The sequence below is a fragment of the Ovis aries genome, chromosome 1, assembly GCF_016772045.2.
Source record: "Ovis aries strain OAR_USU_Benz2616 breed Rambouillet chromosome 1, ARS-UI_Ramb_v3.0, whole genome shotgun sequence".
In the NCBI taxonomy this organism is placed as follows: Eukaryota; Metazoa; Chordata; class Mammalia; order Artiodactyla; family Bovidae; genus Ovis; species Ovis aries.
The window spans coordinates 36415518-36442618 of NC_056054.1; the positions used below are offsets into that span (position 1 = coordinate 36415518).

The following is a 27101-nucleotide window of genomic DNA, read 5'->3' on the forward strand; positions in this document are numbered from 1 at the left end:
AGCATTAAGGAGGTAATGGGTGCGGAGTGACCAGCACTTAGAGGGCTCTCAACAAATATTCTTAGGACTGAGCTGATGAGAGAGGTCGATTCAGAGAGGGATGGCGTTGAGATTTGGCTGTTTTCGTCACTGGAAACACTGCTGTATTATCTTTCAGCTTTCATTTTGTCTCTCTCTCTGTTTTTCCTCTCTCAGATGTGAGGTGTCTTAAAGGAAAAGACAAGGTGGAAGGTGAGAGTCTTACGCAGATGGAGAGGTCCATGGCTAACTGTACTTGCAGAAGTCTCTCTTCCCATCCGTCCTCAGTTTAGAAACAAATGCCCTGTCAGCAGGCCAGGGCAGTTTGCAAGGCTGTGGGGAGGCTTCACCCAGGGAGTGTTACCTGCTCTGAAAGCGACGCCTACACATTTCACAAAGCAGATGGTTTCTTTTGTTTTTCCATGTGGTCGAAAAATGAAATGGACCTTTAATAGAATGTGTTGGGGGATTCCACACTCTGTTATGACTCTGGTGCACAGATAGAGATTGGGTGGTGGTGGTGGTCAGTTGCTAAGTCGTGTCCAACTCTTTGCGACCTCATGGACTACAGCATGCCAGGCTTCTCTGTCCTTTACTGTGTCCCGGAATTTGCTCAAACTCATGTCCATTGAGTTGGTGATGCTTATCCTCTGTTGCTCCCTTCTCCTCCTGCCCCCAATCTTTCCCCACATCATGATATTTTCCAGTGAGTTGGCTCTTTGCATCAGGTGGCCAACGTATTGGAGCTTCAGCTTCAGCATCAGTCCTTCCAATGAATAGTCAGGGTCGATTTCCTTTAGGGTTGAGTGATTTGATCTCCATGCTGCCCAAGGGACTCTCAGGAGTCTTCTCCAGCATCACAGTTTGAAAGCATCAGTCCTTTGGCCTTCAGTCTTCTTTATGGTTCAACCCTCACATCTGCACATGACTACTGGAAAAGCTGTAGCTTTGGCTAGACAGATCTTTGTTGGCAAAGTGATGTCTCTGCTTTTTAATACCCACAACTTTAGGAGAATTTGTACTCCGACTTTCGACTGGCAGCAGGAAGTGAGTGAATGATGCTGCTATCATGGGGTCCAAAATGAGTGAGCGGCCAGACACCTGCCATTTGCATGAAAAACTGAGAAGAAGGGAAGGAGCATGTTTATACCTTTGATCCCACATGACAAAGTGGAAGGGAAAATTGGTTTGGTTCTGTTTGATAACCTTTGAGTGCCTGTGATGTGCCAGGCACTGACTGTGATGGGTGTCTAGGGCATGAGAAGGAAAGATACAGGTGTTGTCTTTGAGAAGGTTTGTTTGAACCACATGTGATGGAGTTGAAGTTATGCTTTGAGTTATAAAAGTTAGGACTTGGGGATGAACTTTGGTTCGGGCACTGTCAAGGGGTGACTTGCTCTTTTGGGAGGTACCCTGGCATGCAGTGAGTAGCACCTTCTGTATCTGGAATGTGTTTAAGGATCGGTATTCTTGAAAGTGTGGCTTCCTCCCCAATGCTGATATAAAGGGTTTCAAAAAGACATGTCTCAAAATTTGGCATTTATTGGGTATTAACAGGCCAGTCCCCAAGACATTATTCATTGTTGACTTTTCAGTTAAGCCTTTCTGTATTGATGTTTATCATTATTTCATTTCAAAATTCTGAGAAATGTCATATAACTGCAAAGGTGAAAAACTCTTAACTGCATTTTCCTCCCATCATAATAACTGTTGGAGGATGGCACCAGGTAATATTTAGTCATGATTTGTCTGAACCCTTGTTATTCCTTATCTCTTCCTCTCCCTCCCCCTAAAAAAGAGGGTATTAAAAACTTGTGCGATAGAAAGTCTTACTCTAGTAAGTCAGTGTTTATGCGGAAGGTTCTCACATTTGTTTATTGTTGCACGACCTAGTCTTTGTAAGCTGGTTATTTCATTGACAATTACATCTTTATGTGATTACCTTCTGTCAGGTGTCTCCAGTTATGTATTCAGTCATTTCTTCACTTATTCTACCATCAGTGACACCTGCTATGTGCCGTGCACGTTAGGCAGGTTCCCGTCATCAAGGAGCACACTGTCCAAGAAAGAGACACAACAGTGAATATAGTGAAGTTAGATCTGTCTTAAAAGCAGAGTATTCAGGGCTGTATTTCTAAGAGAGCTTTCCTCTTAGCTGGGTTTTAGAGGGTGAGTGGGTGGATTTGGGGAGGAGATAGAAGGAGTAGCACGTGGGCAGACAAGTGGAGAGCTTGGAGAGGACAGGGTGTGTTCCAGCAGGCGCGTGGGTCAGCCTGGGGGTGTCTGGAGCCACACGCATGCTTCCGAGGCCGTGGCTGACTTGCGCGCTGCACAGTGGAGAGCCACCTGGAGACGGTGCAGGACCGGCAGGACCATAGTGACGGCTTCCCAGGTGCTAATAACCTTTCTCTCCTTTTTAAACGTTGCCATCGTTTTTTATTGTAAATGTTGCTGTTTTAAGTTGGGTCAGAAGCTTTGCAGGATGATAGGGACAAGCATGAATTAGTGAATGAGAAAGGTCTTTCAATCTCCTTTGAAAAGTAGTCCTACCAGGTTCCTCCTTTCATCTCAATAGATACTTAATACGTTAAGCATGGCTTTTTCTCCCTTCTAATTGCTTACTTGCAGTTAAAGCCGTTTTTCATATAGAATGTGTTGATGTGAAAATAACTTATTTCTAATTGTAAATAGGCAATATCTACAGTATAGAATATCTAGAAGGAAATAGGTGAATATTAAAACTAACTCTTTTGATTTTTCTTTTTTTTTTTTTCTTCCAGTCTTTCCTGGTGTGCATTTTAAAATAAAAACAGGATCACACTGCAATGAAACAATTTTTAAAAATCCGTTTATTCAGGAGAGAGTTGTATTACTACATTTCTGTAGCAAAACAAGCCTTTTAAATCCTCTCTAGGGAATTCGGACAATTATTTGGGACCACCAAAACCGGAAAAGCAGAAGGAACTGTAGCTCTCCCCTCTCTGTATTTGGTGGTTTAGTCGCTAAGTCATGTCTGACTCTTGCAACCCCGTGGACTGTAGCCTGCCAGACTTCTCTGTCCATGGGATTCTCCAGGCAAGAATACTGGAGTGGGTTGCCATTTCCTTCTCCAGGGGATCTTCCTGACCCAGGGATTGAACCCGGGTCTTCTGCATTGCAGGCAGACTCTTTACCAACTGAGCTACGAGGGAAGCCCTCTCTGTATTTAGTTCTCTGTATTTATGAAAAAGTTCAAAAGAAGCTTATGAGGCGTTAGTTCAAATATAACTTGAGTTGCATGTTACAGGGTCAAGTTATTCCAGCATCCTATACCGTCTATATTATCTTAAGCAATAGTAAATTCATGATGATGGTAAAAAAAAAATCCATGATTAAAAAAAAATCTTATTTGTATAACACCATTTACTTAGTGATGTTATGTACATCATCTCATTTAATTCTTACAACAGGGAAAAAAATTACCCTGTGCTGTGATCCTCAGGTATGTTCTGAATCCTTCTTTAAAAAAGGTTATATTATACGTAGCATAGTATTTATGGTAAGAATGTTTTCTGTCCTCTGTATGTGTTTTGGAAGGCCATGCATCGCATACAAGTCTCTCTTGATTTTTAAGCTAGTCAGACTACCCTTTCCATAATCCCCCTCCTCGAATTTCAGCCATCCTGAGTAGAGGAGCTTTAATCAACCAGCTCTATTATTGGTTCTGTAAGACCTTGACATTTGCAAACTTTATTTTCTGTCTTTTGTCCCACACAGTAGCCACTCTTGCAAATCAACCTTGGGGAGTTAGCATTCTTAATGAAGATCTATAGGAGACTTTCTCCTTAGACTGTAAATCAGCTCTTTCAAGGCACCATTCATCTCTTCCTTTGAGCGCATGAATTGGTATATGGCACCTTACAAGAGCTCATTTATCTTACGTGGGTTCCTAGTTATTCCCTCTGCCCACTTCCCCTGGATTGCCAGAGATCGAGGCAGAAGTGCAGTAGAGGATGGCTTTGTACTTTGAAAGTTGCCAAGGTCAGCTGAGGTGCCTGTGGCGTTGACTTACAGGGAGCTGGTACTGAGTATCACCCATAACTTTTAGGGCGATATCATCCACACCAGCAAAGGAGTCAATTTGCTAAAGCATTCAAGTTACACTTGGTTAATTAAAGGTGGCTAGAGGATAGACAGCAGAGGATAGACAAAACAGGAGGAGGAAAAGTTTGTTACTGTACCCGACCATTAGAGAGTCTTTTTCCTCTTTAACGTTTGTCCAAATTATATAGACCTCCTTTTGACTTCATAATTAATTTTATACTGATGAGAATGATGAACTTGCACGTACCTCAGCTATATCCTAGGTGCTTTTACAAATGTCTTATTTTTTCATACAATCCTACCATGATGCAGGATCCATTATCCTCATTTCTCATATGACTGGATGATCATTACTGAGATTAAATAAGAATACATAACCAGAGGGGCAGAATCAGGATTCAAAACCACGCATCTCCAACATTTGCCTCTGTGCCCATCCTCTGGCGAGGCTGCGGCTTTATTGGAATCAACCGCTGTTCGAAGGACATGGCACACTATACATCACATTCTGCTAACAAATTAACTGAGGCAGAATGCTGGTATGAGGTTGCAGCTAGCAGTGGACTCCCAGGCCAAGCTTACATTGCTAATAGTGCTAATTTGTTTTTATAGTTTGGATTTCCTCACAAACAGACTCTAAGACAAAGGTTTGGGTACTTTATTTGGGAGGCGCTCCCCGGGAATATGGAGAGGGAGGAAGTCCAGTTAAAGATGCCTTAATGAGCAGACTACTGCTGGGAGCAGCTGGGTCTCAATCCTGGGCGACCCCCGCTGAGAGACTAGAGCACATGCCTCCAACTTGTTTCACTGAGGGCCAGCTCTTGTCCTTCATTGGTTGAGATTGCTCCTGGGCACATTACTTCTGATCTTCCAGCCTGTCCCACTCTGACCTGTGTACAGAGAAAGCCCTGAGGCAGAGGGACTCTGGTGTTTGAGATGGGAAGGCTCTCCACCCCAGCTGTAGGTGACCTCCAGGGTGGGAAGGGCACCAATAGTTGCTGCTGCATTTGCTTTTGAAGCCAACACTTGGTGCTGATAAGGATGCATCTAGATCGGTGACCCGGGCTAGAGGGTTGACACCTTGTAGGAGCCAAGCAAAGCAGCAAGAAGGCAGTGAAGCTGGGATTAGTCCTAAGGGAGGAAGAAATCGAGGAATCAAGGCAGGCAGACTCAGGCTTTGGTCCCATTGAAGTGAAGTCGCTCAGTCGTGTCTGACTCTTTGGGACCCCATGGACTGCAGTCTACCACACTCCTCCATCCATGGGATTTTCCAGGCAAGGATACTGGAGTGGGTTGCCATTTCCTTCTCCAGAGGATCTTTCTGACCCAGGGATTGAACCCAGGTCTTCTGCATTGTAGGCAGACGCTTTACCGTCTGAGCCACCGGGGAAGTCTGTTCTGCCACTTATTAAATGTGTGTTAGCAAGTCACTTAATTGCTTGGAGCCTCAGTCTTCTCATCTATAAAGTGGACACGACTACCTTACAGGGTCGGTAAAAAAAGCCTTTGTAAATTATGAAGAGATATGCAGCCCTCTGTCTTGCTCCTGTTGGTGCTCCTGATGGAGGCATCTGATGGAGTACTCTGTGCTAGTGGAGCTTTGATTAAGGCTGTTTGTTTTTTTTGTGAAGCTCCTGAAGAGCAAGTACCATCTTAACACCCCGGGAAGCCTGTCCTCAAAATATCCTGACACTTGGAAGTCAAAGGTCAGTGAATTCAAACCTTGTATAGGTGCCTCCTTCTCAGCATGGTTTCTGGCAGAATCTGGTAAACCTGATTCTGCACCAGATTGAGATTGCATTTGCCATACCTCCCTATAGAGTGCTGATTGTTTTTCTGGTGAGAGTTGATTTGGATTTGAACCCTGTCAGTCAAGCACTGGTTTTCCTAAAGGTCCACCAGCCTTTTTAGAAGATGTCAGCGAGGCTTTGATCTCTCACACTCCCAGTTTGGTATCTGACCAGGGGCTGACTCTTAAACAGGTGGTTGATGTCAGTGAATCAGGACTCTCTCCACATGTGAGTTTGGCCCTAATGTAGCCAAGAACTGGGTGGATGGCTCATTTTGGTAGCCACCCTTCAGTCCCCCCGGCTCCTTGGGGAGTTACAGACCAGGAGGAGAACACATGGCCCTGGTTGTACCCCTGTACATCCAACATCATGCCCAGGACTTTAGCCCACCCACCCCGTCAGCCCCTGACTTGAACTCCATCACTCAAGAGGGAGCATTAAAAAACCCACACCTCTGACTCATGCTTTGATTTTGCGGCCTAAAGAGGCAAAGACGCTGTAAGGAGCTTTTAGGGGCCATCACCATGGAGCCTCTTTATTGCCTAGCAAGAGCCTTAAATGATAATGGGAAACCTCACTATTGATTGGCTGACTCTTAATTCTTCCTCTTTGGGTTTTGAAGTAGAAGTGATGGTCCAGAATATTTATATTACTCATTGGATATATTAAATTAAACATACGAAAGTCCTGAAGCCATTTAAGATGAGGTTGCAGCACTGGTGAATAGGACTTTATTACCAAAAGAGGGAATAGTAGCTTTTAGTTGTGGCTTAGCTGGAAAGTATATTGATGATAAGAATGGTTCAGCAGAGGTCTTGGGACTCTCAGAAGGAGCTCAGAGTGTGTTTCCTTTTAAGAAAGTTCTTCAGGCCCATTCTCTATAAATGTGATGTGATGGGGCTATGATGTGATGGAGGGTGGGGTAACGAAGAGTTAACTGCTGTCCTGGCTGAAGATAAGCCCTGTTGACATCTTGACAAAGGCTGTTAAGGACTAGAGCTTGAGTTCTGGGGCTCCAAGTCTCAGAAGATAATGTCTGCTCGCTATAGGTAGCCATGTGAATTACAACCTTACGGGACATTGTGGGGTTTAGACTTTATTCCTCTCTCATCTTAAACCTGGTGGAAATTAGAATGGATGAGAGGATTAGATGATTCTGTTAAATGGCCTTTCAGGTATATTAGGGCTATAATTTTTGTTTCAAAAGATTTCAACCCCTAAACAAAATGCAGAGCTGTGGCCGTGAAATGGTTAACATGACTGCCTCTCTTACAGGTTTCCCCAGATATGCTTACTTGGTGTACAATGGATAATTGTTAGCTCTTGTTGTGCAGATGCTGTTGCAGATGGAGTCCTGTACCTGCATGCATAGCAAATGAATTAGACTGGCAATCCCCTTTATAAAGCATAAATATGTAATTTGTTCAGCTGTTGTAATTAAATATGTATGTGTGAAACAGCCACCATTCAGGTCATTAATGATGCGCCATGCCAAATTAGAGCTTACAGACAGTAATGTACATTGTTGTGCAATGAGGGAATTGCAAATAACATAGCTAAGCCTTTCTTAGTAAAGTGATGCATTCAGCAGCTTTAAAAGGAATATTTACAGTTGTAACATTATTTTTATTTAGAAGGTACTTTTTTTGTTCAATGTGAAAGTCTATAAGATGGAATTAGTTTTATCACGTTTAGTTTTATTAATGTTTTAACGTTTTATCGTACAAATGCCAGACTTTATTAAACATGCTGCTTAGTGATAAGTCTTAAGTATCTACTTACATATAAAACAGCAGTTGCCCCTGTTTTTCTACACAGTTATGATAGAATTGATGTATCATAGCACCTTGGAATGTCTTGATTATTTCATTGCATTAAAAAAAAAGAGCCCTCATAATATTTCAACTCTATTCCCCACTGATAGATAAAGAAATTCCACTGACAGTAAACAGTCTTTTTATTTCCATAGAAATTGAGCTGAGAAAAATGCAGTTATCAAAATATAAACAAATAAAAGTGGTAAATTTGCCTCTTGTGCTTCAATTTCCAATGAATTACTTGTGAATCCAAGGAATTTCCTAAGAAAAGTGTCATCCATGGGTCAGAATGGTTGTTTTTAAAATTTTAAGACCCAAAATTTATGAAGTTAATGCACTTGGGAAAATTTATTGTTCTGTCCTTTTTCTCCTTGGTTTCATGTTCCAGTCTTTAAAATACTTGAAGCTGAAATTTAAATATATTAAAACTATTTTTATTTTAAATTCTTTCTGCATTTTTCTGCATTTGTATTTTGGTTGCCTACAGACACTCTATTTTTAACATGCATGTTGTTTTGACGGTTGGTACTGAGACTGTAAGAGCTAACCATCTTGACCTTTCTGTTCACCAGGTCAGCAGGAGGAAGCGTCTCAGAGTTAATTCTGTCTTGTTCACAGCTGGGGACAGAACATTCCTCTGTGATCCGCTTGCCCATGATTTGCTGAGATCTCTTGGAAGTCAAATTTGATACTATAAGTCCTGGGCTTCTGAGGTGGAGCACAGATCAACCTTACTGACACATTTGGTTAAGAATTAGATTAGACAAGACCTCTGTGGTCTTTAAAAGTTTCACAAACAGTTGAAAATGGAATTATTTGGTACATTATCTTAGTTTTGCAACAAGTTCCAATTTAGAAATTTCTTTAAGCCCAATATCAACCAAGATTCAGGACCTTGAAGAAATTTCGGTTAGGACTCTAAAAAATAGTGTGCATGGATGTAAAATTTTATTTTCAACAAAACAGCAAGTATTTCAATTAAGCAAGTATGTGTTATATTAGAAAGGATTTAAACCATAACAACTTGGCTTGCTTTATATAAATTATTATTTTGTAGTATCAAAAATTTTTACTTAAGAGTGCTCTTATCCTCATATTCTCTGATTTTTCTGTACCGTTTTTTCTGTAACTTTGCAGTTCAACTAAACAGAAACACTTAATTTCAGCATTGAAGAAGTTTGATTCATACATTATTGTTTACGAAATAGAAACGTTACATGGATGACAATAATTTAAAAATATGGTGACTTGTCTTGGTTGTATTCAAACTGCCCTGAATACTGAAGACCAAAATCCATGAAAAGTCTTTGCCCTGCTAGCTTCTTGCTTAGCATAAACTATGAACTCATAACTTTTCTGCAAAGATTTTCTTGAAGATCCTTTTCTCATTTAGTTCCTTTATCCCAGTTAGAGATCTTAATCTTTTGATGGGCAGCTACTTTTATTTCTGGTTCAGAACTGTAGTAGCACAGGTGAAATAGCTTTAACTAATGTCAGTCCATGCGGTTGCAGAAGAGTCGGGAAACGACTTAGCAACTAAACAACAACGAATGTATGTTTTGGTATTTGGAGAGAGAATTTGAAGGATGCTTTATTTAAAATACCCTGTTACAGCTATCAGAAGTTTCTCCTAATTTATTTTCTTGCAGGTATTTCAAAGATGCTTAATCATTAAATGATGATTGAGGAATTTAATGATAGAATAGATAGGAATGAGAATTGGGAGGTGGGAAGGAGTCATTGGATCTGAGAAACACCCGTAGTTTGGCGAGGTGGGACTGTGAAAAAGGCATAGGCCCTACTGAGGTAGCTTCAAGAAGTGGACGCTTGTTTTGGAGTAATGGTAGCAGGTATACATGGTTTGGCTCATTCAGGCCCCTCTCTCAGGAGGGACACATGTGAAACCATCAGCACGTGTATTGGTCTTGTATTAACTGTGGCAAGGTTGTGCATTAAAGAACATCACCATCACCAAAAGGGTGGGAACACCCCAGCGGCAGTGGCTAGTGGCCAGGTGCTTTAGGATAACACCGCAGGCAGGCCTGGCCAATCAGATGCACGCTCTTGCTGGCAGTTGCTCCTTTGGCCACCACTGCAGTAAACACTTTCCCTTGGATGTTGGTTTTCTGTTGTGTCTGGCAGCCACACAGGGCTGCTTGAACTTTAGCCAGAGGCAAATATTTATACATCAGAGTGTGCAGTGTTCAACTGGTCAGGCCTGAGAGGGAGAGTGAGAGACCTCCGTGCCTTCTGGCCAAAGAGGATGTGTTTCCCCCGGTGCCCCATCCCACCCCCTTTCCACCGGGTGACATGGTGAAGTGGGACCATCCTGGAGGTCGCAGGAGCTCGGGCTGCCTGTGCTGCTTTCCTAAACGCATCCAGGCACAACCTGGGGGTGTGCTTTCCGAAGGGAGGGCGTCCTGACATTGCTGCCTGCTCCTTTAATTTCTCTTGGAAAGTTTACAGTTAATATTTTCCCTGGAACACTGTCAAGCTTTTGACAGAGCCCGAGTGTATGCCGAACTGTGAAATCGAGCCCGAGAAGCAAGTTGTGAGAAATCTGTTTCTACTCAAATCCGTAAGGTTTCGTGAAAAACAAAAACAAAAACAGAAAACTTCAGGGGGGAAGCCGGGAGCGGTCCGGGCCGGCCTCTCGTGGTGCGGGCTCGGCCGCCATTTTAAGAAGCCGGCGCAGGGCGACGCTGGGCTCCTTACATGGCGGCTGTATTTACTCGGCCGCAGCCAATCACGCCGGCCGGGCCGGGCACGTGACGCGCCACGAGGGCACGCTCAGCCATTTCCTCGCTGCTGAGAAACTTGCTACCTCCACAGAGCGCTTTACCTTGTTTTGCGTGCCAAATGTTCCTGCAGAATGTGTCTAGCAGACTGGCATTTGTCCATAAAGTTATTTTAGTAGGTAAAAAGTCTCTGAGCACTTGAGCTTTGTGCATTCTTTATGTAAAATGGATTTCCCTTCTTGGCCAGAGGCCAAGGGTACAGCACACTCGCTGGGTGAGAAGAGAGCTTCTCTGCTGAGAAACTGGTGGACCGACACACTCTAATTTTTTGGCTTCTGACCAAACAAGCTCGATGGATGCCAAAATTCAACAAAATAACACATTATTGTGTGATAGGAGCCCTACTCGAAGAGAGCAGGAACTCGGAAGAACTTCATACTGTCCCCCCTCCCCCCATTTTTTAAAGCATTGTCACTTTGGGGAGCTTGCTTTGGGGAACAAGAGGAAAATAGCAAAATGCAGCCGTAGAGACTAAGGTATGATTTGCACATAACCGTGAAGGAAGGAACTGAAGGAAAACAGAGGAGTTTAAAATTGCTTTTATGAACTTTTCCCAGACATAACACAGTTCCATGACTTGACTCTTACTCGGATTCTTAACCCTGTAGGCTCCATCTATGTGTCCAGGCTGAATGGTGGGCTACTTAATAGGCAAATAATTTACGTGAGATTTAAGCACTTTGAAAAGGACAAACCTAAGGATACCTGTAAATGCCAATGATGGAATCTTGGCAAGCTTATGAGGAACAGCAGAAACCTTTGTATGTTTACATGTTCTAGTATGCTTTTGCCCCCTGACGTCTGATTTTGAAATCTGTTAAATTACTTGTCTAAGTCAGGTGAGCTCGCTGTACCTCAATTTCCACATAGGTAAAACGAAGACATTAAAGAAGATAGTTAAGATCTTTTTGAGCTCCAAGGGCACTAAAATCTGAATAAACAACAGGCAGAAATATGAAACAAATCCTCAGTTATTGTATGGAAAATTATCAATCTAAAAGGGAAAGGGGAAATATCTCTAGTTCAAACCACCACCATCCTTCCTGGAAGTACTTCTGTAATCCCGAGTGTTCAGGCCTCTTCCCATCTTGATTCTACAAACAGCAGCGAGAATGGTGTTTAAAGAATTGAATTAGTTTTTTTAATCATCCCTCTGCTTAAAAATCTCTTGTGGTTTCCCCTGGATTTAGAATAAAATCCAAACTTGATGCCATGGCTTACAGACGCTGCCTGGTGTCCTCCAACCTCATGTTATACCAAGGGGCTTTTTGGATGGCTTACTGACCTGCTTCTGATTTTTGGAACCTGGCAACTTCTTTGCTCCTTGTTGTCTGCTTAGAATACTTTTTTTTTTTTTCTTTCTGGCTCTTCCTGTGGCTGGCTAATTCTTACCTTGCGGCTCCCACTTCAAGTGATACCTCTGTAGAGGAACATTATATCTAAAATCAGCCTTCATGTTGATATTTCCTTCATACTTTTAGCATTCCGGAGTGGTCTTGTTGATTTATTTGATTACTCATTTGAAACCCATTTTCAGTCCCACAATAATAGGAGTCATCTGTAGGTCCTGTTCTGTTTTCTATTTTTTGTACCACACAGAAGCACATTGGGCATGAAATGGTCAAGTTAGAGTACTCCAAAATACGTACTTCATTTACTTTAAATTTCACTAAGAGTCCTGTATTTTATTGCTTACACTCAGAAAAGTTTTATTATAAAATGTGTTCCTAGATTAAGGCTTTCACTTCTGTTTGGAGAGGCGGGAGAACACATTGGCTCAGAAAGGACACAGCTGGGAGCCCTCGGTGGGCCTGTCCTTGGATCTTGGCTCTGCCCCTGACCAGGGGGGTGAGCGCTCCACTTCAATTTCCTAATCTATAGAGTTCAAAATAAGTTCCTTCATTATAGGATTATTGTGAAGACTAAACGCAATATCGTATGTAAAACTCTCATCACAAAAACGTTAACATTTACTACTATTGTTACTACCACTGCCATTGATTGAGAACACTGTGACAGGCTCCATCCTGGCGGCAGGACCACCACTGCTCTAAGAAACAGGCCTCGCCATTCATCCACGGACAGGACGTCTGAGTCAGTGATCCGCTAGAGGTGTCTTACCTACAGTACATTGTGCCAGGAGCTGTAGGGATGTGTGAACAGAGCATTAGTGGATACAGAAAGGGAGCATCTCCCTCCCCGCAGACAGCAAAGATGCCTTGGGAGAAGGAGCGCTGGGCTAGATTAAGTTGCCCTTCAGGTAATATGTTCCTTTTGTTGTTGCTGTTTAGTTGCTAAGTTGTGCTGGACTCTCTGTGACCCCATGGACTGTAGCCCACCAGGCTCCTCTGTCCATGGGATTCTCCAGGCAAAAATACTGGAGTGGGTTGCCATGTCTTTGTCCAGGGGATCTTCCTGACCCAAAGATCAAACATGCATCTCCTGCATTGTAGGTGGATTCTTTACTGCTGAGCCACCAGGGAAGCCCAAAATACGTCCCTTAGAGATAATAATAAAATAATGGCAGCTAATACCTATGTAATTCTTTCATTAGTGCACCCAGGTAGCAAGATGCTCTTAAGTGTCTTGTATTATCTCATTTAATCTTCTCTAAGTGGTATCTCATTTAATCCTCCCAGCAGCCCTGTGAAGCAGTGTGATTATCCCCATTTTACAGAGGAGGAAACAGCCAAAGAGAGGTTAGGTGGCACACACAAGATAGCACAGCTACCCAGTCCCAGGATCGCGTATGTTTTTGCTGTTAGACCACGGTGGCTACCCTGCTCAGTCACTTTGGCATTCTTTGGTTCTCTGTGATTGCTTCCATCATGTATGGAAACCCTGCAAGGATTCTACGAAGAGACTGTTTCACCTTGTTAGCCCCTGGTGCCTTATTGGTAAAATGTCAGCTGTAACAGTATCCACCTACCTTGTAGGGTGATTATGAGAATTAAATGAGGTAATTCAGGTAAAGGGCCTAGCATATTGCTTAGCATATGGTAAGCACTGAACAAATGTTTGCCATAACTAGTATTGTTGTTTGTTTAGCCGCGTTGAAATGAGCTTTGTGATCCCCTGGAATGGGTCTGAGTCCCCCTTCTCCTGGTAGCCCTCACAGGGAGGATAGACCCCCAAAGAGAAAAAGTTGGCGGCAGCCAAAATGGCCTGCCACCCAGGTTGTCAGCATCGTCCCTCAGCTGCCTCTCCAACTGCCATGACTGCTTTCCTAATTTAAAAATTACTCTTCCCATTTTATATTTCGGCTCAGAAATCGATGCATCTGTGAGGCAGTTTGTTTTCCCAGGAAAGTGTAAGGAGCCCCTGGTGGTGGTATGGAGACGCGCTCCGTTTAGACTCAATATTGCCACCCACTCCCTCTGCAGTGTCAGAGAACACTGGGGAAGATCTGTTCCTCCCCCTTGCACACTGGGGACCACAGACCGTCCCATCCTCCAGGGCTCCGCTTTTCTGCGGGTGCAGGGAAGCACTGATTCCCTGCACCTTGCCTCCTTCCTTTTGTGCCTCTCACGTTTCCCTATCTCCGAGACTTCGGCACTGGATAGACGCCCCTGTTTCTCATAGCCAGGGTTCCGTGCCCGCTAACATCCAGGGCAAGGCTCTTCAGAGCCCGATTTCCCGTTTCCTTTTGTGGAAGTGGGTTTCTGCGAGAGTTGACGGTGATCCCTTTGTGCCTGGACGAGGCGGTCCTTTAAGGGGGAGGCTCTGCTGCCTCTGACTCTAGTTTCAGTGCAGGAGGGCCCGATATTTGCTGGAGAGGTGGGGGCTTGGTGTGGCTAGTTGTGTAAATGAAACGGAGTGGGCTTATCCTTAAAGTTTTCTTATGTGACCATCTTTAGATTTCAGAGAAGGAAGAACACAGTCCCCAAAGCACTGAGAGTCACAACATATAAATAGCTCTGCTGAGTTGAACAAAAGCGCCTATTGTGTGGTGCGCTGCAGAGCAAGATGTATACTGGGAACTCAGAACAAGATACTAGAGATTTCTTTTCTTTCCTTTTTTTACTTGAGCTTGAAAAATTTGTTTTCCCCATATGAATTATGCATTCAGTCTTGGATCTTAAAACAGACTAATTTAATAATGTGGGTTCGAATCCTGGCCATGCCACTTGGCACTGTTTGATTTCAGGCAAATTATTTAACTCTGTGCTGTTGTTGTTATTTAGGGGAGTTTTATAATCAATCTTCTAAGGCATTTATGGTGGATGGAAATCTGTTCTTTCAAAGTTGGTAATCAGTCATTCGGTATACCTGAACATTTCCTTCATTAAAAGCTGAGGCAGGTTCTAGTCACTATTTTACCATTGAACTGTTGCCACCAGTCCATACCTAATTTGTATTTTTCTAAAATAAATTGCTGAAATTCATATAACTGGTACTTGAGTTGATATTCAAAGCCCTGTATATCTGATTTCCTCTGTAGATAAATTATTTAACTTAAGTACAGTAAATGGTACCTCATCTGTGAAACAAGGATAGTAATACCTACGTAACAGGCTCTTTGTGACGATGACACATGATACGTGTGAAAAATGGCTGGTTAGATGCCTTCATAGATTCAAGGGCATCATGGCTAGTCAGTCATTCAGGCTCATCAGCAACCAACAGATTATCTGTGATCAGTTCAAAGCGGGTGTAGGCTAGGTGAGGGAGTCAAAGAGATGGGTGGTCTTCGTGGCCAGGAGAGGTGCGTAAAGGGCAGGCAGGGTGAAGAGGAGGAGGGCTGCGTAGCCAAGGCAGACAGAGCCGGAGTCCTGACGGGGCGGTGTGGGGTTGGGCCTGGTCTTTGGGCAACAACTGGAGTTCTGCATTTTTTTCTGCTGTCTGTCTAGGTAGCACACGGCTTCAGAACCTAGAGTATAGGCATGGAGAGAAGGTTCTAAATGTGGTTCAAGGGTAAGCCATAGGTGCTTTCTCTGTTTTCAAATAAATACTGTGTATCTAAATCGGTAAGTTAACTATGAATGTTTTATTATACAGGATCCATTTGCCTGTATTAGAAAAGACTTCGTTGTCTTCCATGTAAGGAGAGCCGGCCAACAGGAGTGCTGGGAATGTTGGGTCATAGGCCCTCATTAAATACCTGCTGATGGATTGATTTGGTTTGGATCACATCAGGAATTGGGGAAACTCTCGTTCACATCTACAGTTTTTGGATAAGGGAAAATATCATATCTGGCTATGTCTGATAATAAGGCTATTGAGTTTTAATAATGACAGTGTTTATTGAGTGCTTCTTGGTGGCAGGCAGGCAGTGTTCTAAGCATCTGTTTCAGTTATTTAAGCCTCACAGTACCCTCTGTGTGAGTTACTACTATTCCTCCGATTTCCTGAGTAGAAAATGGGCAGCAGTCAGGTGACTCCAAAACCTCTGTCTTAATCACCCCACGTCTGCAGTCAGAATAGTTCTATCTTCACGGTACTTTGGACTGATGAATCTTCACCCCAGCACCGTGAGGTTGGTGAATTCCTTCATTTGCTGGGTAGTTATTATTTCTGTGCTCCTAGAATTGGGCTAGGCATAGGCTGGAATATGGGATTATTCCTGGAGGCGAAGTCATTTTCCTAAGTAGCGCTACTGTCAGAGTTGTAATTTAAAGTCCCGAGTTCATGGCTCCCAGTCTTGTAAAACAGGCACACACACTCTATCCTATTTTTATGGTTATATCACAGGAATGATTTGCGTTTATTCAGTCGCAAATAGGGCAGAGTGGTAGCTAATCCGTCTCAGGATTTGTTGCAAATTTTCTTATTTTCACATGTTAGGATGTAACTGATTGGATCTGATTTGAGGCATCTACTGAAACAAACAAACAAAATGCTTTATGACCTTTAGGTGTAAAGTTTGGAATCAGAATGTGTGTGAAATCAGAATCCAGGAACATGAGTTGGATGATATTCTTGAAGTGTAGACTATATCTGATTGCCCTTACATCTAGGATTTTCGTTACATGGCTGAGACTTGGCCTTCTTGCAAGAGTCACTCCTCTGCTTTCCTCCCCAATGGCAGGCTTTGTATCATTTTTGGGTGAGCACCACACTCTCCTGGCGGCCTTTTAACTGAGGTTTTGGAGTTTTAATAGTCTGGTATTATAAAAAGCCAAGTTTGCGCCAGAATTTTTCCAAGACCAGACATGAGCTTTGACACCACAATAAATTAAAGATAAATAAATAAAGAAACATGGCAGTGAAAATGTGGGAAGATTTTTAAATTTTTTTTGGTTTAAACTAGCATGTGAGCCCTACTTGTAAATTTCAGGCATGTTTTCTTAGTACTTCAGCTCAATGTTACAATGCTTAGCTACATTATTAATCTGTTACTGGGTAACCCCAGAAAGAATGTTAGACCAAACCATTAGGAGATTGGTGGGGTTTTTTTTTTTTTTGGTTTGTTTTTGTGTTTTATCCTGTGTGCATTATTGAAATTTGACAACATTCTCATAGTCTCTGCTTTCATTTAAGGATTGGCTATCAAAAATAGGGGTAAGTGAAAGGAACCAAGAGAACTAATGACCAAATGAATAGTAGTATTTAAAGTCGCAAGTTGCTATGATACAGGCTTCACCGTGACCTGGATGGATAAGGGCTAAACAGGATTTGCTTTCTGGAGAATGTGGGTGCCTGTTCCACCAATTCTGTGTGTCTGCTGCCTGCCTTGTTGGCCTCCTCCTTTTCCCAGCACCACTTATTTCAGTTCTGAGAAACAGCTTCCTTCCATTACACGTACCAATTCAATCAGGCAGGAGATAGTGCTGAAGGTTTTTGATGCCATCAGCTTCTGGTGTGTAGACAGTAGCTCTGTTTGGGAGAACCTTGTGAGGGTGGTTGTGATGAGCATCTTTCTGGATTCTGACCCTTTCTCAACTCAAGGCTTTCAAATTGATCGATTTCCCTTCCTTCTCTCTCTCCCCCTCCTATCCGCTCCCTCCCCCTTCTATTTCCCTTTCTCTCTCTCTTCCATAACACAAAATGGGAATGATTGCGCTGATCAAACCCAAGGCCTGCCTTGCTTCACAAATACTGGAAAATCATTTGAGAGCCATTGCTTGTCTCTCAGATGCTCAGTGATACAGCCCTCATCTAGGCACTAGAGTTCGGAATTGAGTTTGCTCCTGTAGGAACCTGCTTTCTTTTTCTAAACCGTGTCTTAAAATTTACAAAAAAGGCCTTAAGAAGCTTTGAAGCAGATTAAAAATAACCCAACAAAAAACTTCCTTCTCTTTCTTTAGTCTACTAAACTCTGTCTAATTTTAGGCCACCATGCGGAACTAAAGCTTTTATTGAGGTTTGAAATGTCAAAATAAGGAGGGATTTGTGTATATTTTCACTTTTGACTTCGTTTACTGGAAGTGCTGAAGCACCAAGTGGGAGGCAGTTTTGGAAGTATTTCTGATCTAAAGAGGAAGTTCCATAAATCACCCACGGTAATACTCTCTTAGTATTCTGAGGAGATGTGGGTGATTCCCATCATGCCTCCTGGTCTTTGACCACGTACCTGGCCCTAACTTGGATTTCATAATTTGAGCATTTCAGTTGTTCACTCTTGAAAATGTTAATACTCAAATTCTTAAGGTCTTCTATTAAATATTTTTAAGATTTGCCTAGTGCAGAGTTCAAAACTGGCAGTCACTGTCAGAACCCTGTGCTTTGCTTAGTCGCTCAGTCGTGTCTGACTCTTTGCGACTCTGGCGGACTGTAGCCCGCCAGGCTCCTCTGTCCATGGGATTCTCCAGGCAAGAATACTGCAGTGGGTTGCCATGCCCTCCTCCAGGGGATCTTCCCAACCCAGGGACTGAACCTAGGTCTCCTGCATTGCAGACGGATTCTTTACCATCTGAGTCACCAGGTAAGCCCCAGAATACTGGAATGGGTAGCCTATCCCTTCTCCAGGGGTTCTTCCTAACCCAGGAATTGAACTGGGGTCTCCTGCATTGCAGGTGGATTCTTTACCAGCTGAGCTACCAGGGAAGCCCATGAGAACCCTATGACATGGGAAAAACCATTATGATTGAATGTGCCCCCAGAACTATCAGTGTTGGCCATGTGTTTGGTTTGCACCGATTTATAAAAAGTTTGTGTGCTTGTGAAAATTTTAATCTCTGCTCTTCAGAATATATTGTTTAGTTGCTAAGTCGTGTCTGACTCTTTCGTGAGCCCATTGGGTTCAAAAAGAACCCAATGGGCCAGCCTGCTTCCTCGGACCAAGGGATTTTCCAAGCAGGAATACTGGAGTGGGTTGCCATTTCCTTCTTCAGGGGATCTTCCTGACCCAGGGATCGAACTCGTCACCCCTGCTGTGTCTCCCACATTGCAGGCAGGCTCCTTACCGCTGAGCCACCAAGGAAGCCCGCCATTCAGAATAGTTGAGTATAAAATTGAGAAGGAAAGTATAAGAAAAGAAGCTTTTCAGTGACTCTCAGTATCTCTTTTGGTCACTGAGTGCTATGAAAAGGGTCTTTTTCATTTCCAGCTTTTCTGCTCTTTGAAATCTCTTTCGTAGAATTACATTTAGAAATAAATGGAACTTACTCTGCCTCCTCCATAACCCCCACCCCTCTCCATCTAGAGAAGGATAGAGTAGCCTCTGAATGAGGTGTAACAGAAATAAGTGGGTTCTAATAGTTAGTCAAAATTAATAGTTCTCTATTGACAAGGGTACAGTAGAAGCATTTCAGTGTTATTCTGCAAATATTTTCTCTGATAATGTGGTAGAAAAGTGTTGATGAAGGATCATCATCTGTAGTCAGTTCCGTTTTGTTCCTACCAGAGTTGATACACAAATATGATGTATTTCCCAGACAAGCTACAAATTCCCTGTGTCCCAGAAACAATTTATGCTGGCTAATACATTTATTTTATAATCTGCCCACTTTTTCCTTTAAAGATTACCCCATTAATGTCCTTGTTGCCAGAAGGCAAATGTCCTAATTTCATGGGATGGATACTTGCAGGACAGATTCTTCGGAGTTTATCTCCTTACACTTAGGTTTCTATTCAGGGCTTTGTCTACATGTATCCAAAGTCAGCTTAACTTTTTGACCCAATTAACTGATTGGCCTGATGAATTTAATTAAAAGAGAGGAGGTATTTGTGCAGAGAGGACCAGCATTAGTGTAATATGGTAGTTAAGATTAACAAGACTGATTTAATTTGGTAATTAATTCATTTGATAATTTGATTAACAAGATAATTTAGTGTCAGTCAGAGACCTGGGTTCAAATCCGTATTAGCTAGGTGATCTCATCTTAAACATTTTAAGTGTGTTTCCTACCACACCCCCCACCCCCAATGCCCGCCCCCGGCCCCCACCTATAGCACGTAACATCATAAGGGTGCAGGGAGCATTGGTGAAATCAGTCATGTAGAGTGCTTAGCCCAGCACTTGGCACAAAGTCACTGGTGGACAAAAGTACCTTTTGTTACGTTCTAGGATTTCTAGATGTATGTCCTCAGAAAGACACTGTGTCTCAGATTGCTGTCAGGTTTCCTTCTGGGTAAACAGAATGACTTCTTTTTCTGAGACGTCAGTAGCACAAGTATCCTATGGTCTCTGAGTTTTCTCCACCTTTTGGCAATTGAGGCATTCCTCCCTTTCTTATTCACATCGAACTTTAGGTCATAATAATAGTCCCTGTATTTTAAAAAGCATTTAATAATTTCCATACAAGCTTATCATACTTTATTTCCACAAAACCCTATAAGGTGGTGAAGGTAGAGGTTAGATCACAGAGACACAGAATTTTAGAGGAGGCAGGAAATGTGGTGGCCTGGACTGTGTCTCATTATTTGGCTGGTGCAGAAGCACTCTGTTCAAGTGCTCTGCCGTTAGTGGCAAAGCTGGCAAAGCAGATCTGAGTCCAGTGCCCTTTCCACCACACCATGTTGATCACTTCTCTTTTTAATTAAAAGTGCCCTATTCCTGGCCCCTATTGACAAGTTGTTCATAGCTCTTAATTTCTGGGGTTCTCAAAACTGTTTAATGAGCATATCTGGATTAAATCCAGATACTCTGATGATAAATGGTGCTCCTTTCAAGATACCTGTCTATGTAAGTACAGCAGAGAATCGTAAGTTCCCCATCAGTTTCCCCGTTTTAACATCATGGCTCTTTTCCCTGTAGCCCTCTGAGAAATCAGTTCTATATATATATATACCTCTGCTTCTTTCTATCACCGTCTCTTGCCACACATGCTCCTCTGACTATGGATGCCACTTTTAAAATAATGATAGCTAGGGATCAACACTGAAATATTTTCAATTAATTCTTATTTACAGAGTTTCTAGTTACGCATTTAACAGACTTTCCTTTTCTGTTTTGTGGAATGTTAATTTTGTTCAACCGAGATTCCTCTGTCAGACTGCTCTAATTACTGGATCTTACATGATTATGAGTATGTATCCCTGTTAGTTAATATTGTCTTAGCCACATAAGAACGTAACCAGTGCATGCTACTAGGATGAAAGGCAGTCCGATGGGCTATAAGTCTTTCACTTACATCTTCATTTTCTTGAATCCTTTGTATTTCAGTTCTTATGTGTAATTTACTCCCATAAATGATATTATTCTCCTGAGCTTCCTTCCATACCCTCCTCTGTACATTTGCCTTTTTCTTATTTTTGGTTACATTGTATCACTGAAAGTTAAGAAAGGTAAAAATATAATTTACTGTCTTATCTATATTATCTGTATTTAAATGTTTTACTTTTATTTTAGATTTGTGAATTCTTTTATCTCCTGACAGTTTTAGCCTTTTCAAAGGTGAGGTTTATTTTCTGTAAATGTTCCATAAATTGCCATTCTATGAAAATTTACATATAATTAACAGTGTATATTTTTTAGAATTATAAGAAACATCTCTTTTAAATGCTACTTCTTTATAATGTTATTTTAGAGAGTAGGAATTCAATTGCAGTTTTTATAACCTAGTTTTATGTTATCAGAAAAAAATACATGTATAAATAAAGCAGGGTAAAATAACATTTTTTAATTAGCTTGGTTTTTCTTACAGAGTAGCTGAATTTTTCATAGCAGAGACTTGATCTTTTGGGATAGATTTCGCTTTGTTTAATATTGATTGGAAAGTATTTTTTTTTAAAGTTAGAGTATAGTTGATTTACAGTGTTGTGTTGGTTTTGGTGTATAGCGAGTGATTCAGTTATACATATATATTCTTATTCATATTATTTTCCAGTATTGTTTATTGCAGGATATTGAGTATAGTTCCTTGTGCTGTATACAGTAGGACCTTGCTGTTTGTTTATTTTACATATAGTAGTTTGTGTCTGCTAATCCCAAGCTTCTGCTTTATCCCTCCCCCGCTCCCCGTCCCCTCTGGTAACTGGAAGTTTGTTTTCTCTGTCTGTGAGTCCGTTTCTGTTTTGTAGTTTGTTTGTATCATATTTTAGATTCCACATTTAAGTGATATCATATGATACTTGTCTTTCTCATTCTGACTTGAAAAGTGTATTTTAAATTCTGTAGTGCACACTTCTATAAGTTTTTAATTTTATAAAGTAAAGGTGAATTTGCTTAGGAGATATGTTCTTGTTTTGTACGTAGGTGCTTTCAGTGGATTTTAAATGAAATGTAGTGGTATCTTTTGAGAAAATTGTAGCTTTAGTGTGCTACTAAATACCTAGGGTTAGGAAGCAATACCTAACACTCGATTTGGACAAGAAATTTGTATAAGTTTTATAGAGGAATTTAGCAGGTGAAAAAAGTACATCCCCAAAGCATTATTCAGTTCATGTAGTAAACGCCTAGGTCTGCGGAGCTCTTTCTCAAGTTAAAGGAATCTTCACTTGAACCAGTTATTAATAAAAGCTAATTTAAGATAAATTTGGAAAGCGTCTATCACTGAGAATATATATGCCTTTGTTTTTCTCTGTTGCTCATGAAGTTACATTTTACTGCATTCTTGGTGTAGAGCAAATTTTACACACGCTATATGACCGACTAGTGGCATTTTGTTTAAAAAAAACTCATGCTACAGAAGCTCATACAGGAGACTTATGATATTTGTTTTTTTGTTTATCAGCATGCTTTATTTTTTTAAGAGTAACTGTATGCAGAATGCATATTTGCCGTTCAGACGAGCTAATGGGCTTACAACTGGAGGGTATAAATTCTAGTATCTGTGTTTTCCAGCTTGCAGCAGTGTTGTCTGAAGCCTGAAATGGCTGATGTTAATCTTCAATTTGTTTTGTTGCTTTCCAAAAATTAAGTTGAAGTAAAAGAAAATGTGATGTAAATCAACTTCTCTGCATAATAATAGCGATACAAATAGTAAGATATAAAGTGAAATTTCCTATGTGTCATACTGTTTTAAAAACTTTAAAGGATTGTGTGTGTGTATGTGTGTGTTTAATTGAACAGGAGAAGCAGTAAATTGCTGGCTTTTCATCAAATTGATGAATTTTTAATTTCCACTTCAGTGATAGTTCTACCTTAAATTCATTTGTCTGATTTGATAACAGTATTTGGAATGCAAGAAAGAGATAAGGATTTGGACCCTATATTTATAATATCCCAGAAGAATTTCCTTGCTATTGGCTAGAAATTCAGCTTTCCTACAGAGTTGTAGATGGTGTGATTTGGCATGTACCTTTACTTACCCTTATTCTTTACAGTCAAAGATTTATAGTTCAGAAGGAGTCTGTAGGTAGAGAAGGATCTAAAGAATGGTTCTCTTAGTACTGCATACTTTGGCTAGGAAACCTTTTTATTATTCTGTTTTCTGTGCATCTAGACTTGCCCAGAAACAGCAGACTTAGACCATCCCCACTTCAAGCAGAATAAATAAGCAGAGTGGGGCCAGGAAAAGCCAACGAAGAAGCCACGAGGCAATTCATTAACCCATTTGAAGACATTTTCAGGCAACTTGTTAAGCTTCAAAGGTCAAAGTGACCAACATTGAATTCATCACGGGAAAAAATTCTGGTAGAACAAAGTTAGCCAACTTGACCTTTAATACTTAACAAGTTGTCTTAAAATGTTTTTATTCAATCTGGATACTTTGCTAACATGATTCATCTTCTAATCTATGTAAATGTGACTTTTACATCATACTGGGTTTTCCGTAAGGGCTTCATGTGATGGACTTTCAGAGCAGGTAACACAGAGTTTGTGATTGCTCTGCCCTGCTGTGTGTCCAGTCACAAGGGCAGGGAGAGTGCCCCCTGCAAGGGCAATTGAGGGAGAAAGTTCTAAGTCTCAAGAAGTCAGTGGTTAGGCTGTTCTGAATATTTTCTTGCTGGAAGCTGAGCGTGGGAGGTGGAGGTTTCGCCTCTTGTGTCTCTTTGCCCTGCTGCCCGCTCTGTTGAGTTGCAGCAGTGGTCCCGGGCGGCAGGCTTGGAAGCGGCAGGAAGGCAGTGCTGTCTGTGGGGTGGTGCTGGCCCAGCGCTTTCCAGGCATGCTAGCACCCAGTGCGCAAGCGGAGGACTTCACTTCCGCCAACTGTGACTTCAGAACCCAGGTCTGCTCCTGAACCTGGACGCCCAGCTGTCAGTGTGCCGCCATATGGCACCAGCACATGGCACCCTGATTAAAATTTCAAATTGCGTGCGTTTGTGTTTGCTGGCTGGCTTGCTTAAAAGGCAGAGACCTCACCACCCCAGCCTGCCCCCTCCTCCATGGCTCTGAGGTATTATGTTTGCCATCCGTAGGCACGGGTTGGCAAATGAATGGCCTTTCCTCACTACAAAAACCATCACTCTTGTTCTCTCACCTCCTATTTCGAAGGAAGAACAGTCCCTATTTTAAGAGAGGCGAAGCACTGTGAGAAAATGTGTCTGGTGCCCTCGACAAGATCTCTATAGACCAGAAACGAGGTCCCTGGTTTTACCAGTGACTTATTCAGAGTACTCTTCAGTCTTTACCTCTCTTGAAAGAAAGTGAATATTACTATCCCTTAAACATAATTTAATTTTTTTTAGTGAGATTTGTTTATTATGATACATATTTGTACTTTAGAGTTAGACCCTGGGAGCTGGTGTTAATAAGTACACTATTGCTTTTGTGCTATCCTCCCTTTGTGCATAGTCGTAGCTTTTTGTATGTTTACATTTGAAAATTTCTGAACTGGATTACATTGATCCCTCTTGGAAAACAGTAGCAATGAAATTCTATGAAAGTAGGTCCCTCTGTTCAAAGTAGCCAAGACTTACTGCTGCTTGGGGACATCAGCTATTAATAGCTGCCCTTTATTGATCATTTACAGAAAAGGGTAAGGAAAATGCAAATGGTGTATCTCTGTCACCTTATTTAATTCTCACAGCACTCCTACTATACAGCAGCTGCTAGCATCCTCATTTCAGAGGTGTGTATGCTGTGGGTTAGGACTTCCCTGCTGGCTCAGCGGTAAAGAAGCCGCCTGCCAGTGAGGAGTCATGGGTTCAATCCCTGAGTTGGGAAGATCCTCTGGAGAAGGAAACGGCAACCCATTCCAGTATTCTTGCTTGGGAAATCCCTTGGACAGAGGAACCTGGAAGGCTATAGTCCATGGGGGTCGCAAAACAGTTGAATACAACTTAGCAACGAAACAACAAGAACATGCTGTGGGTTACTTTTGAAGCTTTTCCAGGACAACACACTTATTGGGTCATGGGACATTTGGGAAATGGAGATTTGAACCCAGATCGGTTTGACAGGAGACTATGCATATTATATTGCTTCCTCTCTGGAGAGAGGATGGAAATTTTTTTTCTAGTTCATTCTAATACTAGCTTCTTGTGTGTAGCTTCTTCTAACACTAGCTTCTTGAAAACAAATCGCTGATGTTTTCAGAAATTTGAGCTACACTTCATGCAACTCATTTCTTATCAACCCCTTGTCGTCATTTGCAGTCTTGACAAGCAAATACAAGGGGTATTTTCTTCTACAGATAAGGTGGAATTATAGTGCCTCGTAGTGAAATATGCTTGTGGTTTATATAAATCCATGGCAAACTCTTAATATTGAGCTCATTGAACACATTATTGCCAAAGATGTCACTGCTATGGCCTACGTAGTCTGGTCAAACACGTGACATGGAATTTATGTCATTTATATGTGCATGTATGCTAAGTTGCTTCACTTGTGTCTGTCTTGGGGCAACTCTATAGACTGTAGCCCTCCAGGCTCCTTTGTCTATGGGATTCTTCAGGCACGGATACTAGGGTGGGTTGCCATGCCCTCCTCCAGGGGATCTTACCTACTTACTAACTTGTGGTGGTGTGATCACTCATACTAACCTAGAGCCAGACATCCTGGAATGTGAAGTCAAGTGGGCCTTAGGAAGCATCACTACAAACAAAGCTAGTGGAGGCGATGGGATTCCAGTTGAGCTATTTCAAATCCTAAAAGATGATGCTGTGAAAGTATTGCAATCAACATGTCAGCAAATTTGGAAAATTCAGCAGAGGCCACAGGACTGGAAAAGGTCAGTTTTCATTTCAATCCCAAAGAAAGGCAATACCGAAGAATGCTCAAACTACTGCACAGTTGCACTCATCTCACACGCTAGTAAAGTAATGCTCAAAATTCTCCAAGCCAGCCTTCAGCAATACGTGAACCATTAACTTCCAGATGTTCAAGCTGCATTTAGAAAAGGTAGAGGAACCAGAGATCAAATTGCCAACATTCACTGGATCATCGAAAAAGCAAGAGAGTTTCAGAAAAATATCTATTTCTGCTTTATTGACTATGCCAAAGCCTTTGACTGTGTGGATCACAATAAACTGTGGAAAATTCTTCAAGAGATGGGAATACAGACCACCTGACCTGCCTCTTGAGAAACCTATATGCAGGTCAGGAAGCAACAGTTAGAACTGGACGTGGAACAACAGACTGGTTCCAAATAGGAAAAGGAGTATGTCAAGGCTGTATATTGTCACCCTGCTTATTTAACTTATATGCAGAGTACATCATGAGAAATGCTTGGCTGGAGGAAGCACAAGCTGGAATCAAGATTGCCAGGAGAAATATCAATAACCTCAGATATGCAGATGACACCACCCTTATGCCAAAAAGTGAAGAAGAACTAAAGAGCTTCTTGATGAAAGTGAAAGAGGAGAGTGAAAAAGTTGGCTTAAAACTCAATATTCAGAAAACTGAGATCATGGCATCTGGTCCCATCACTTCATGAGAAATAGATAAACAGTGGAAACAGTGTCAGACTTTATTTTTTGGGGCTCTAAAAGCACTGCAGATGGTGACTGCAGCCATGAAATTAAAAGACGCTTACTCCTTGGAAGGAAGGTTATGACCAACCTAGACAGCATATTGAAAAGCAGAGACATTACTTTGCCAACAAAGGTCTGTCTAGTCAAGGCTATAGTTTTCCAGTGGTCATGTATGGATGTGAGAGTTGGACTATAAATAAAGCTGAGCGCCAAAGAATTGATGCTTTTGCACTGTGGCGTTGGAGAAGACTCTTGAGAGTCCTTTGGAGTGCAGGGAGATCGAACCGGTCCATCCTAAAGATCAGTCCTGGATGTTCATTGGAAGGACTGATGCTGAGGCTGAGACTCCAATACTTTGGCCACCTGATGCAAAGAAGTGACTCACCTGAAAAGACTGTGATGCTGAGAAAGATCGA

The 27101-nt window shown here is 41.9% G+C and overlaps 1 protein-coding gene across 16 annotated transcripts in view; it reads left to right on the forward strand.

The window, feature by feature from the left end:
- The window catches only part of NFIA (nuclear factor I A), a 402938-nt gene that overhangs the window by 97091 nt on the left and 278746 nt on the right, over window positions 1-27101 (forward strand). The window contains exon 3 of one of the 16 annotated variants that reach the window (XR_009599377.1): window positions 196-3382. The exons of the other annotated variants lie outside the window; for them this stretch is intronic. The gene's annotated coding sequence lies outside the window, so the exon portion shown is untranslated. Of the gene's footprint in view, window positions 1-195; window positions 3383-27101 lie in introns of those variants that run through there. 16 annotated transcript variants of the gene reach the window in all.